The sequence below is a fragment of the Vanacampus margaritifer genome, chromosome 11, assembly GCF_051991255.1.
Source record: "Vanacampus margaritifer isolate UIUO_Vmar chromosome 11, RoL_Vmar_1.0, whole genome shotgun sequence".
Lineage (NCBI taxonomy): Eukaryota > Metazoa > Chordata > Actinopteri > Syngnathiformes > Syngnathidae > Vanacampus > Vanacampus margaritifer.
In genome coordinates this window covers 11719514-11733554 of record NC_135442.1, presented here as the reverse complement: position 1 = coordinate 11733554, position 14041 = coordinate 11719514, and the positions used below count along the sequence as shown (strand labels likewise).

At 40.5% G+C, this 14041-nt stretch overlaps 1 long non-coding RNA gene across 2 annotated transcripts in view; it reads right to left on the bottom strand.

Annotated features, from left to right (window-relative positions):
* LOC144060572 (uncharacterized) overlaps positions 1–8056 on the bottom strand; it is a 42163-nt gene extending 34107 nt beyond the window's left edge. For both annotated transcript variants that reach the window (XR_013295944.1, XR_013295945.1), the window contains exon 1: positions 7900–8056. This is a non-coding gene — a long non-coding RNA (uncharacterized LOC144060572). The remainder of the gene's footprint in view (positions 1–7899) is intronic.
* Positions 8057–14041: the final 5985 nt, after the last annotated feature.

Below are 14041 nucleotides of genomic sequence, written 5' to 3'. Positions count from 1 at the left end.
GTCTTTTGCTAACCTTGAGCATCAGATTGTGCTCGTCGTTCCTTGCAACATTCCCAAGATTGCCTCTCCCCATCAGTGTCTGATGTGATGTGAATAGCATGTGAACTGTTGAGATGATGCAACCAGACTGTTGAGCATGTACCTTGGTGTGAATTTGCATAACTCATTTATAGGGCGCCTCCTTAACAGCGAGTGACACTAGTTATGTGCTCAAAAATGTAAATTAGGCTGCGCATTGTTGAATTTTTACCAACCAACCCCCCCAAAAAAAACTCTCAGAGATGCCTCTTAAAACAATCACACACAGAAACATCACAAGTCTTCCGCATGGACTCTGGTGAGTGTGAAATTTTGACTCCGAATTGAAACGTTTGAGAAATGGCGTTTTGACCCTTGAGGATTGGAATTTACATGCAAATCCACAGCTGGTCGCTAACAAAAATAATTTATTCTACACGTCTCCTGATAACAAGGCTTATGAGATGCATGAGGCCTCTTTTGTTAGATGCACCGTCGGGCCTGCAGCTCTGCCTGTGAATGTGCTCGAGCGACATGACAAGTGTTCACCTCTGAGAATGCACCGAGCAACGGCTGCTGGTGGAACGCCAAGGTCTGGTCCTGCCGTGTCACGAGAAATGTCAAGAGAAAGTACATCTTCGTCCAATATGCAATATCCTTCTTCAAACAGGCAGCCAAATATGACATTTAAATAGACGAAACAAATGAGATAAATCGGCTCATTAGTCCTGAAATAAAAGTCTGTAAATAGAATCCTCATCACCCCTGATTGGAGGCGTGCGGATGATTTCAAGGTTGTTCAAGATTGCAGATTTTTAATTTGCTCAACTGAACAAACCCCCAAAAAGTGTCTCCCTCTGCAATCTCAAACGCAAAGTGAAACGCTATTTATTTCAATTGCGTTGGGAGCGCGGATAACTTGACACACCAGATGGTTTGTTACACAAAAGACTTGCACAAATCCACCAGGGAAAGTGCTGATGGAAACTGTTGGGAAAAGGGGCAAGTCCTTTGAAGGGAAAAAAAACGGATACGTAGAAGGCAATTGGAGGAAAATTCTGTCTGTCACAACCAATATGAGCCAATACAATCAACAATGAAATTTTCAACTAAAAACAAAGGGGGTTGCATTTCTATCTATCTATCTATCTATCTATCTATCTATCTATCTATCTATCTATCTATCTATCTATCTATCTATCTATCTATCTATCTATCTATCTATCTATCTATCTATCTATCTATCATCCATCCATCCAATAAATACAGACGCTCCCCAACTTACGAACGAGTTACGTTCCGAGCGATCGTTCGTAAGGTGAATTTGTTCGTAAGTTGCTTCAGTGCTATATTTTGTATTATAATTTATGTTTAAAGAGAATACGTACAGTACTGTACTACGTATGTTAGAGAGAGAGAGCGAGAGACACACAGTATGTACATGTACGTAATAAGATAAATAAAATGAAGTTTAACTTACTTTTGGAAGATGTACTCGATGCTTAAGGATTTGATGGAGGAGGAGGAGGAAGAGGAGGATTTCATATCATGAGAGGTTCTTCGTCGTCGCTGGAATGGGCTTCAAAAGTTACTTCCTCCTCCGTAACTTCAATGTAGGAAGAGGATGAGGGTTGATGAGTATCTTCCTTGGAGGATTTACTAGAAACTGGCCGAAAGAAGCGATCTAACTACGATTGCACAGTTTTCTTCTTTTTTCATCATAAATGATGCGGTAGCACTGTATGGCATCATTCAATTGATTTGCAACCTTTGTGCAACGTTCAATATTTGGGTCTTGCTGCTCGAAGAGTGCGATGGCTTTATCTATGAGCGACAGGCGTTTCTTCTTCTTCTTCCTCCTCGACACGTTGCTGAGCCTCCAATGCTGGGTGAGCTCTCACAGCGCCAAGCGTCGGTATTAGCGGCGGAAAGAAGCACTACAGTACTCGGAAAAAAGTTGCGCAATACAAAATCTAACTTACAGCATCTCTTTCCGAACATTTTTTGACATGCGCGCATGCACGCAGACATGTTCGTATGTACCGTTGTTCGTAACACGAATGTTCGTAAGTAGGGGAGCGTCTGTAGTTTCCAGGTGGGAAGTAAAAAAAAAGAAGAAAAGCAACTGAAACAATGCGGTTGCACAAATGTGCACACCCTCTTATAACTGACCACGTGGCTGTGTTCAGATAGGGAACTAACCAATCACTTTCAAGCTTGTGTTAAATGGGAGTCAGCAAACACCTGTCACCATTTAATTAGCTTCTGATTAAGCCAAAGGACATCAGGTCCGCAGAGACTTGATATTTTTAGGAGGAGGCTCAAGACACACCTTTTTAGAGATCCCTTTTACCTTTCAGTTGTCTTTTAGATGGAAGCTCCAGTGTTTCCTCATGGGCTGCACTACACCTTGTGTGTGGTAAACCACGGTCAGTCTGGGTCAAGGGGTCTCTGGGATGGCACTGCTCCCTGTGGCCATGGGCTCTCATCCCTCTCAGTGTGGAGGAGCTCCCCTTGGGTACTTTTCCTCACATGGTTTCTCTGTGCCTCACCATGTGTTTTTACATAGTTCTCAGGTTGTGAGTGTGGACGTGATCATGGAGATGTTGCGGTGTTTTTTTTTGTTTTTTTTTATTGTACTAAGGATGTTTTAATTAGACAGCTCTTTGAGTTTCATTTATGAAAAGTGCGATATACTTTGTAAATAAAGTTTGATTTGATTAGATTAAGCTCAAATCAAGTTAAGATGTTCTTGTAGGAACCCAGCTACTTTTGATTGTTTATAATTCCCTCAATCTTGACTAAGGTCTCAGTTCCACTTAAAGAAAAACACCATCCAAGTGTGACGTTGCCAGCATCGTATTGCACTGTGACTATGTTGATCTTTTTAAATGAATGCTTTGGCTTCTTCAGACCATAACACGTATTTGTAACGTAATCCATGACTATGCTTTTGCGGACTGTTGAGATTTTCCCCCAAAATGGTAGAATTCTGAATTGTATGTTGCTATCCTTTTGTACGTCACAGTCCATCCATCCATTTTTTTGCTGTGCTTGTCATCACTCAGATCATCGAGTGCCAGTTAGTTGCAGGGTACTCATGGACAAAACACTTATATTCACACCTCTACAATTTAGAATCTTCAATGAGCATATATTTTTGGAGTGTGGGAGGAAGCCAGATTATTTGCAGAAAACCCATTCAAGGACCATTTGGACTGTGCTCATCACTACAGACCGTGCCAACCTAAATATACACCGGGTAAAGTATTGAAAATTGATCATGATTTCAAATGAATTAGGTAAGAAGTAGTTAGTATGCAGCATTGGTATTTGCCTTTCTGTGTTAATAATATACACTTTCAAATAACATTTTTTACTGAACTATTCTCATGTATATGTAAGAAAAGCAGCCTAAACGCCGGGGTTCTCAAAGAAATGAAATTCCGACCCCACATCTTGGCCAAAGTCACCTGGGATAGACTCACCTGCTACCCTAATGAGGACGAGCGATCCAGAAAATGTATGTATGTATGTACGGATGAAATTCTGACAAAACAGCTGTTTTGGCAACATAAGCACGCAACTCTGTTTCGAGGGCTCCCGCTGTTCACAAGCAATCAATCCTGCTTTTTTGGCCCATTTAAAGCAAGCCCTCTATCACTTTAATCTCTTTAAAGAACTCTGACTGGTTGTGTACAGTTTGAAGTTGGCCAAGATGGATTTGCAAGATTACATAGCCTCTTTCTGCTCGACCCATCTGACCTCTCAAGGATAGATAGCCGGAGCTGGCTGGAGAGGGAGAGAGCAAAATTGTTCACTTGCTGTTTTTGCCAGTCAAATTTGAACATTCAAACTCCTGTACAGAATCTCAATGCATGCAATTCGCTCAGAAAGAGGGATGCTGTCACCCAGATGAAATGGAGAAATGATTCGGGGACAATCTCATACATCATACCCTGAATATAAGTCATGTTTGCAGAGTTCAGTCTGGTTCTGGCTTGGTTTCCACTGCGGCGTGTGGACAAGACATGGAAATGGGTGGGACATTATAGCAGCACTACGGCGCATAAATCGCCAATAAATCAAACAGATCAAATGTCTGCCAAAGGTTTATATTTAGAAGAGTTTAGAAAAAATAAACAGCTCAAAACAATTGTATGTGAAATCCTCATTCCACATAGAAATGAATGGAGAAAAAATCATTGTAAACAATTGCACTCAACTGTATTGTTCTGTTTAAAATATTTGCTATCAAAAGGTGAGCAAAAAACAAAACTGTACCTAATGTTCTCTCCTCCTCCTCAAAGCAGTTTCTAATTCATTTTGAGTCTAAACTCCACCTGCCCCCGCCTCCTAAATTACATCGTCAGCACAGTCGTGACAATTCTCTGTTGACCAATCAACTGCAGCATGTCTGTTTAGTTTGGTAAGGGATCATTTTCTCCATTGTTTTTTGTCAAAAAAAATAACCAACCACTTTTCTGTCTGCTTTTGTGATGCTCAATAATGGAGGGAAAAAAAGGACTACTGGCGTGTTACTTGACGGAAATTGGCCAGACACACCATGTAAAAATGCCCACAAGAGGCTGTGATAGGGCATCAGAGCAATTCAATTGGACACTTGGTATATGCTTTGAGGCAATGCCATTGCATCATTGTGTGAGAAGAAAAAACAATTACATTCAACGCCGAGAGGCTCTGGTTTCGAACCTCTGATCGAGCTTTTCTGAGTGATATTTGCATGTTCTCCCCGTATTTGTATGGATTTTCTCTGGGTACTGCAGCTTCCTCTCACGGTCCCCAAAAAAAATCATGTTAGGTTCATTAAAGACTCGAAATTGTCCGGAAGAGTGAATGTGACTGAATGGTTGTTTGTCTATATGTGCCCTGCAATTGCTGGCAACCAGCCCAGAATGTACCCCGCCCCTCCACACACACACTCTAAACCAAAGCGTGATAGAAAATGGATGAAAGTAGCAACAGCCCACCCATCCTCATTTCATCACACAATTACGCAAATGTTCTCGTAATCGTCCACATTTATTTTTGTAATTGCCTGACCTGATATTGTGTTATTTGCCTACTTTTCAGCGTGGATCTCATATAGTCATCTGGAGGTTGCTCATTCTGGCAGTTGATTTCAATATAAAGTGAAAAGTCCATTTGACATGATCAAAAGGTTTGCTGTATACGTCTGAATGTTTTTGCCGTCTTTCCGGTCTTTGATTGAGTTCAGATCTTTTGAGAATGAAGAAACTGTTAATTGTTTGAAAGGTATTGCCAACTTTCAAACCATTTTTCCTAGTTTTTATGACACTGGTCATCCTTTCATTTACTTGAATATTGAAATTTGTTTTCCAAAAAGTGAATATTATAAACAATATTATATATATATATATAAAGAATATGAACCGGAAAAAAATCCTCCAGGCCACAGTTGAGACAATGTTCAAAAGTTTAGTAGTAAAAATAAGTTAACCACCATTAATATTGTGACTATTCATTAAAATTGCATCTTTTTCCCTTGTAAAATTCTTTGCGATATGACTTTATTGTAGTAATACTGAGTCACTTTTCTCACAATATCACAACTTCTAAAAAATTTAATTCTCATGAAATACAACATGTTGTCCTTTATAATTGCATGTGATTACGACATGGCTCAGTGGAAGAGTGGTGGTCTTCCAATCCAAAGGTTGTGGGTTCAATCCCTAACTTTGACCAAGTTTTAAAGTGTCCTTGAGCAAGATACTGAACCCAAAATTTGGTCCCAGTGGACCTGGTGAGACCTTGCACGTGAGCAGCCTCCCAATAGTGTACGAATATGAGCCTTTGTAAAGCGCTTTGAGCAGCATACGGTGTAGATAAAAGCACTATATAAGTGCACTTCATTTACTTGGAGGAGATATGTATTTTTTTTCCACCACAATTAAAAACCAAGGCTTCCAAACACAAGTTCTGTGACATTCTTCGTTCAAATTACAGAAATGATCAATGGCAACACATTTAACATCAAATTACAGTTTTAGGAGGGTGGTTCTGTCTCATGCAAATGCTGATTACGGCTTCTGTTACCATGACAACTATGATGCGAGCATCTATTCAGTGTTCCCAACTTGGTGGTTTTAGCAACCTTTAATTTAAGCAATGAGCAACAAATACGGTGACTTTTTCTGGTGTTATGAAAGACTTGTGGAAACTGTAAGAGCAGATGTTTACGTCTTCAAATCCAGACTGCAAATGAACGAAGCCACCAATTTAACCATATCTATCTTCTGATACAGCATAATTCAACAGTATTTTCAAGCATTTTTCACCGAGCCACCAAATTATATTTTGTCAAACTGCAGCAGTTTGGTGCATCGTCAAACCTAGAAACTGGCACGTCTAGCTGAGCATTTGAGTGTGTGTAAATCTATCAAAACAATGTTTGCAAAGGCTTATCTGTGCAAACACTGCAGTTTCATACACAAGGCAACTCTATGGGCTTCGTATAATTTAAAAGCATTATGGAATATGATAAATACTATATATTTATTATAAAGTATACATATTTAAAAATATTTTAAAAACATTTAAAAGCAAATTTAAAAAATAAAAGTAGCTTACTAAAATTACAAACAGAACGTACAGTGCAAGACCATGATTTTGGTGAACATGATTTTGTTGGCATCTCATTCCATTTGCCTGCAGCATTACAGCAAAATGCGGCTCCACCACGTTTGCTTTGTACTTTGAGCTGCACGAATTGACCCCAGCTCCAGACCTCAGAGCCCTGCTTGGTTTATATAAATAAATTAACATTCATTTATTCAGGTCTTGAACCATTCAGTGATTTAAAGCCCAGTAGCATAATTTAAAAATATTTAAGACTAGAATTGTTTTTTACACTCTGCCTTTGTATTGTCAATAAAGTTTAAATGCGCCCAGATTTGACAGCTTTTGCTGCTGTCACTCATTTTCCTAACTATTCTTTACCCTTTTGTCTTTGTTGTCTCTCTACAAGTGGCCCCTTGGCTTTATTTTTTTCTCATGTCTCTGCGTAACGACCCCCCTCCCCGCTTCTGCTGCGCAAAATCAGACAGACCTCACACATACTGACCAATTACGTGCGGGCTCTTTGACATGAATGTCAAGAGGGTGATGACGGGATTTTGTTTGCGATCGGCATTGAAGGAGATTCACAATTGCTGATACAGTGCTATTTTTTATTACAAATGCGCTGGAATATTATTTCAATTGCGAGTAAATTGAGTTTGAGCTTGGTTATGGAATGAATTAAAAAATAAGAATGTATGTCCAATTCAATACTTGTAACTTGCTAACTGATGCATCGGTTTACTGGCCCGCCTCGCTCCTCCTTCCTGTCGACAACCATCAGTATTCCACTGTTGACCGTGCTACCGGTGGTGGGAGCAAAACCCGGATGACAAACAAGTTAATCTCACCTGCAATCAGGCCCCGGCCAAGCGCTAAGTGAATCAAGGGAAAGATGAGTCGAGATGTTAGTCAACTCCACTACGACGGAGTCCATTACAACAGGTATGACGTTACACACAGCGGGAATAATGTGCTTTCCGCTGAAATTCAATTTGTCGTGAAACAAGCGGAGCATCCCAGTATTTTACTGGCAACAACCCGCTATTCATTTGAGGGCGGCGGCCTCATTAGAGTTAGCTTTTAGACAAGCACAACAGTCAAAGCCTCGCATTAAAACGTGGTCTATTTATTAGGGGTATGCAGCAGAGTTTGGAGTTCAGATCCTATTAAATAGTTGGCCTGTGTCGGCGCAGACACCCCTGTTGATATCCGCCCTTTCCTGGGGTTTTAACATACACCGAATGATAATTAGCTTCTCTTTCTGCTCTTATCTCTTACCTGCAGAAATGGACATTTTATGCAGTCTGCACCTCAGCCAGGCAAAGTTGATGCTCCCAAGAGGAGTGCGGTAGCCATGTTGCAGACAATGGAAATGAACTCGGACACAAGGCAGGGGGTTGATTTAGATGGCGGCCAACACAGAATTAAATGAAGATCCGGGCCAGACGAGGCTCGCTCTTTGGCCCCGCAGACGGCGGACGCGGCCTCCGCTCGCAATGATACTCGCGAGGAACGGCCAGCGCCGCATCTGTTGGAGTGGTGGAGGGGAAAAAAAGAAAAAAGAAATGCAAATGTCATATTGTTGTAATGCTGAGAGCTAAATGTCAGTCCATCTTTTCAATTTTGGATATGAGCTTGCTATGTGTGTGGGGGCGGGGGTATTGGATGTTTGATAGCGGAAAAGGCAGGTTAAGCTAACATGTATAATATTTGAGCAGAGGGTGAAGCTTTTGGAATGTCCTCCAGCTGAGAGCATCCTGCCTTGCAAACCTTTTACTGTCACGGCTAAAAGGACACGCGCAGAATGAAAACACTCACCGGACACTCCATTAGGTACACCTGCATGATCGAATCACATCCAATACGAGAGAAACTGCTGTCTTTACAAAGATAATGTTGCTCCATTTCTGAAGTACTTTTGTGTGAATACAGAGAGTCAAGCACCTCATTAGTTATTCTGCCACACATTTTTAGTGTGCAGAACAGCTCTATCGCTCAAGGATGGGAACAAAAATGTGCGTCTCAGATGAGCTATTGCACTTTTCACTGCAAACACTTAACGCTCCCAAAATGTTGCAAAGATTTAATGGTGACATCATGGCAGTCATGTCATCAGATTTACTAAAAGCAAAAGGTCTAGTCAGATTGTTATGATGTCATCTTTTTTTACATTTTGGGCAGTATTTCTAGGTGACATGGGTTTATTTGTTTTTTTGCAGCTCTCCATCTAAAGTTCTTGAAAAATCTGCCTTTTTTTTATTCATTTGTGTTTCTGCACACAGCCCTTGAGATTTTGTTATTTTCCTGTACTGTATTTTAAATCAGCAACATCTGTGAAAAAAAGATTAGACAAATGTCATGTCAGATTGAAGTAAGGAATTAAGTCACTTTCACCAGATTTTTTTTAATTACAAGAAAATAAAAGGTTTGATAGAAAAATAAGAGAAATTAAATTAAATGCTATTCAGTTAATATGTCCCGAGTGATGATGAAGTTGTCAGTTGCTATGCAGTCGTTGTGCCCCTTGTGATGATGAAGTTGTCAGTGCTATGCAGTTGCTATCTCCCCTTGTGATGATGAAGTTGTCAGCTGCTATGCAGTTGCTACGCCCCGCGTGATGATGAAGTTATCAGTGCTATGCAGTTGCTATGTCCCTTGTGATGATGAAGTTGTCAGTTGCTATGCAGTCGCTATGCCTCGTGTGGTGATGGAAGTTGCCATTTTTTATGCAGTTGCTATGCCCCTGTGATGATGAAGTTGTCAGTTTTTATGCAGTTGCCATTGCACCTTGTGATGATTAAATTGTCAGTTGCTATGCAATTGGTATGTTGCTGTAACTATCACTCTTAGGTCCTGTATTTTATCGTCTGTATTTGTGACTCTTAATTTGTCATATAATCCTTTATTCTATCATAGAGAATTGTGAATTGCACTTTTGTCATCTTTTTACATCAAAGTTCCTTGGCCGGGGTTTTTCTCAGAACGTCGAGGTTTCCTGTCTCAATTCTTCAATGCAAGCTGTTCAAGGTTGCTTCCATGCATCCAGGCCTGCTCTCTCAATCAAGGTTCTTAGTCAAGGTTTCTCCATCAAGTGTTTTCTTCAAAGCCTTCTGAATTTAGCCCTGCCCTCTGCTATTGTATCATATATTTTGCATATATTGACTCAGTTTCCCAATTCCGGCGTCTTGTCTGTGTTTGAGTCCTAACTGCACACCTCGTGACAGTGTTATCATGGTAACATTTTGGCTTTCTCTCACTAATTAATTTAAGAAACGTTCTCATAAGATTAGAAGTATTGTTTTTTTTTTAGTAATTGTGTCAAGAATCATGTTTTTTTTTTTTGCACAATATTATTACTTGATTCTCTCTTTTTTTCCGCTTGTATTTTGACATGCAAAATACTGACTTTATTCATGTAATTACAGGCTTTCTTAATGTACAACTACTGTACAACCTTATTGTAATTCTCTGACCTTACACTACTTTTTTCTGTCTTTTTTGCCTGGTCTTAATACTCTCTCGTAACTGTACATGTATATGCAAGGTCAACCAAGTGTCATCTGGCTGCCATCCAGGTTGCGCATTCTGGCAGTCATTTCAATACAACGTGGAAAATCCTATTTGACATGATCACAAGCTTTATATGTGAACGTCTGAATATTTTAAGCCCTGGTGGAGGGCTTTGAGCGCCAGTTATCTTTGATGCAGCTCTTGTATTGGATCACATGGCACAGAAGGAAGTATTCCTGCAAAAATAAAAGATCTAGATTACCTCTGTGATTGTATCACACATACCATTTTTTTCAACATTGTAGCTAATATTTTAAAAGTATTTAAAAACCTCTCCAAAACAGTGGAACAAGCTAGGCTAACAAGGTAAGTAGTTTCCCCTCTATTTGTGTATGGCAAATGTGCGATTTCAGGTTGTTTCCTACTTGGCTAGCATTCCATTTTTTGTAACCATCATGTTCAGCTGATTTACCATCCTAAATATTGAACATGTTTAACATTTACAGTTGTCTTTCCTAACTATTTTCTAAGCAGATCTGGGTGGGTGTTGGGGGGGGGGGGGACTTATCACTCACCACATGATAATCACTTTTGCACCAGTGATCCCCAACCAATGTTCCTTGACACATTAGGTGTGCAACAGGAAATTTAATTATTATTGATTTTATTACAAATAATGCATCAATCTATGCCAACGACATATATTGACAGGCAGAACAATTGTTGCTTTTCCATTATATGGCAGAATGAACTTGTGTATCTACCTGTTGCCATTCATAACAACACAATAATAGATTTCATACCCAGGAGGTAAATCTGTGAAGAAATCGACACAAGATGATCTTAATTGGAATATACTCTTTATACTTCATGTGACATTTTTGTAAAGAAAATTATCAGAGGTGGGCATTTCTGTCTCTCTGTTGGCCCTGACGATGGCGGATGCTCACATTATCGGCGAGTGCTTTAGGACAGTGGTCCCCAACCTTTTTTCCACCACGGCAAACCAGTAGGTGTGTGTGTGTGGGGGGGGCTTGGCTGTTCAGCAGCTGATTAATAAAAGACTACAACAACAAACGCGAATCCACAATGTATTTTTATGTACCTGTACTAGCAGCACAAACACCATAACAAAGGTAAGAATAACGCTTTAATATGGTGAGGTCACTATGGCAATGCTTAAATTATGAATGGTACGAGCAACACAAAAACTGGGGCATTTTGTAGATATAACAATAAATGTGAAGCCACATTTTTGTGTAACTATATTAGCAGCGCCCTCCTTAAATGCGCCAAAATAACAAGGCACCGCAGAACAAATAGAAAGTCCATGGCTGTGTCCGAATGTGAACCCTACTCACTATATAGTGCCCTACTTAGGGGTCACGTCCAGGGAACGAAAATGTAGGGCACTCAAAATTACCCACAATGCACTCTGAAGAGTAATCAATGTTCGCTTAACCAAGTTAATATAGACTACAATGCATTGCGAGTATGAAAAAAACATGGCAAGCATGGGAATCAAATCCGATGCATTAATATATACTACAAAAACAATTCATTCGTTTTAGCTGAAAACATGTACAACAAAGGAAATAAAGTACAGTTTTAAGACATTTTCATTCACAATGAATAGTCTGTGATTTATGCGACGAGGAGAAAGTAGTGAGCTAGCTGTCCGAATCGCCAAACAGAATAAGGGCACTACATATTAAGCCACTATATAGTGAAGGGCTTTGTAGTGAATAAGGGGTTAGGGGACAAGGGTGGACATTCGGACACAGCCCATGAGTAACTCACTCACCATAACACTAAATTAAGAGCAGCTCGCCCCAGAGCCCATCATGCGTGGGAATCACCTGTAGCTGTAAGTCCATGCAGCTTTCTTTTTCTTCTTGGTCATAAGCTCCTGTGTTGTGTCATCACTGGGTCTTTTCTCTGTTGCAAAGAAACTTTCCAAATATCTCAGTTTTTTTTACAAATTTTGCTAACTTTTCGATTAGCATCAGTGCTACGTGACTGAGATCGTTAGCATGTTGACATGCGTCAAGAGTCCGTGTGGTAAACAGAGAGAATCCGGTCACTTTTCAAAATAAAATATTTTTATGCCTCAGCTAATCAATTAACCGGAAGTACAGTAAGTTTTTTATTCTTTCGACTGTGTGGCCCGCCGCCGCCCGGCCCAAAGTGGCCCTCGGCCCGTTGGGGGCTGCTGCTTTAGGACACAAAGCCTTGAAAAAATACCCAGATTAAGCACCATCTGAAGCAGGTTTTCGGTCCGTTGATTTGGGTCAGTATAGAACAGGGGTGGCCAAGTTCGGTCCTCGAGAGCCACTATCCAGCCTGTTTTCCATGTTTCTCTCCACTAACACACCTGATTCATGATCAGGATCGTTGTCAGGCTTCTGCAAAGCTTGCTGATGAGCTGATCATTAGAATCAGCTGCGCTGAAGGAGGAAGACATGGAAAACAGGCTGGATAGTGGCTCTCGAGGACCGAACTTGGCCACCCCTGGTATAGAAGGTCCTTCTCAGTCTGTGTATTTTTTTTCGAGGCTTCACATCATAAAGCACTTGTCAGAAATGTGCGCAGAGGTGCGCAAAGAGTGTGCACCACTTGGCATCTCAACATTACACATCGCCAGTGTTAGATTAACAATGAGAGTGTTAAATCGAACACTAGAAAAGTGTTCACATGTGAGTGTGAATCTGACACTTTTCAAAGTGTTACTTTTTTCCACACTTAACCAGTATTACTCCAACACTGTATAGTGTTAAAAATCTACACTGGTAAACACTGAGTGGTGTTGAAAGTACTCTACACCAGTGTGAGTGTTAAGCATTTAATTCTGCCAAACTACATTTTAAATACAATATGAGTGCATTTGCGCTAGTGACTGTTAATTTTTTTTTTAACTCAAATTACACTGGTAAATGATAATATATATATTCTAGTCACACTGGCATGGGATCGAACCCACACCCTCAGGCTCAGGGGACAACTACTCTCCCACACCGCCCCAAAAACAACAATAAATGGATGTATCGCTACTCATATGTCAACAGCGTGCTGGAAAATTGGAAAGTTTCTCCTTTATCGGAAATGAGGGTGTGTTCAATTTAACAGTCGAGGTAGTACTATCCAGGTTACACCCAACATCCACCCCAACATTCAATTCAGTGCAACTTGTTATCCTAGCAGTGTTAAAATAACACTACTTACTGCATATTTGATTGAACACCGGACATTTCACACTGACCGATTTGCCAGTAAACAAACTGCTATCTCTCCAACAACCAGTTGCAATTTTAAAAAATCCTAAAAAGTATTTTTTTGTACTTCTGCTCAAGCAGAAAGCGTGGGTAGCCTACTTTTGCCACCTCTGTCTGTTATCAAGTCAGTACCAACAGGTGAATGGAAAACTCCATGGCCAGTATATTAAGTGCACCTAAAGTGAATCATAAGAAATCCAGACCCAAGTTTTAATCAATCAATATTGTTTACTAGTGTAGTTTTAGTTGGCTGCATTGCACCCTGTCACACAGACAGGTGCTTTGTAAAGGGTGTGTGTTGGGGGGTGGGGGGTGGCTTTGTGATTTAACGGGATCCATTTTAATTTCACATCTTATCCTAGCTCTTCACTGGAGTGACCGCATGTAGCGTTCATTGATCCACTCTTAATCTCCCCCCCAGTTCCCATCTCTGTGTGTTTGGAGCAACATCCACCACCACCACGGGCATTTCCCCCTCCTTTTTTTTTTTGTATTCCATCCCCACTGATACTGCGCGCACATCAGTAAATGAATCACGTAGCACTAGTACAGGCTTTCTTCAAGACATCCATGTGCTCCACCTTAGACGGCGAGATATCTGTCACCACTCACTCACCGGAGCTGCGAAGGGAGCACTA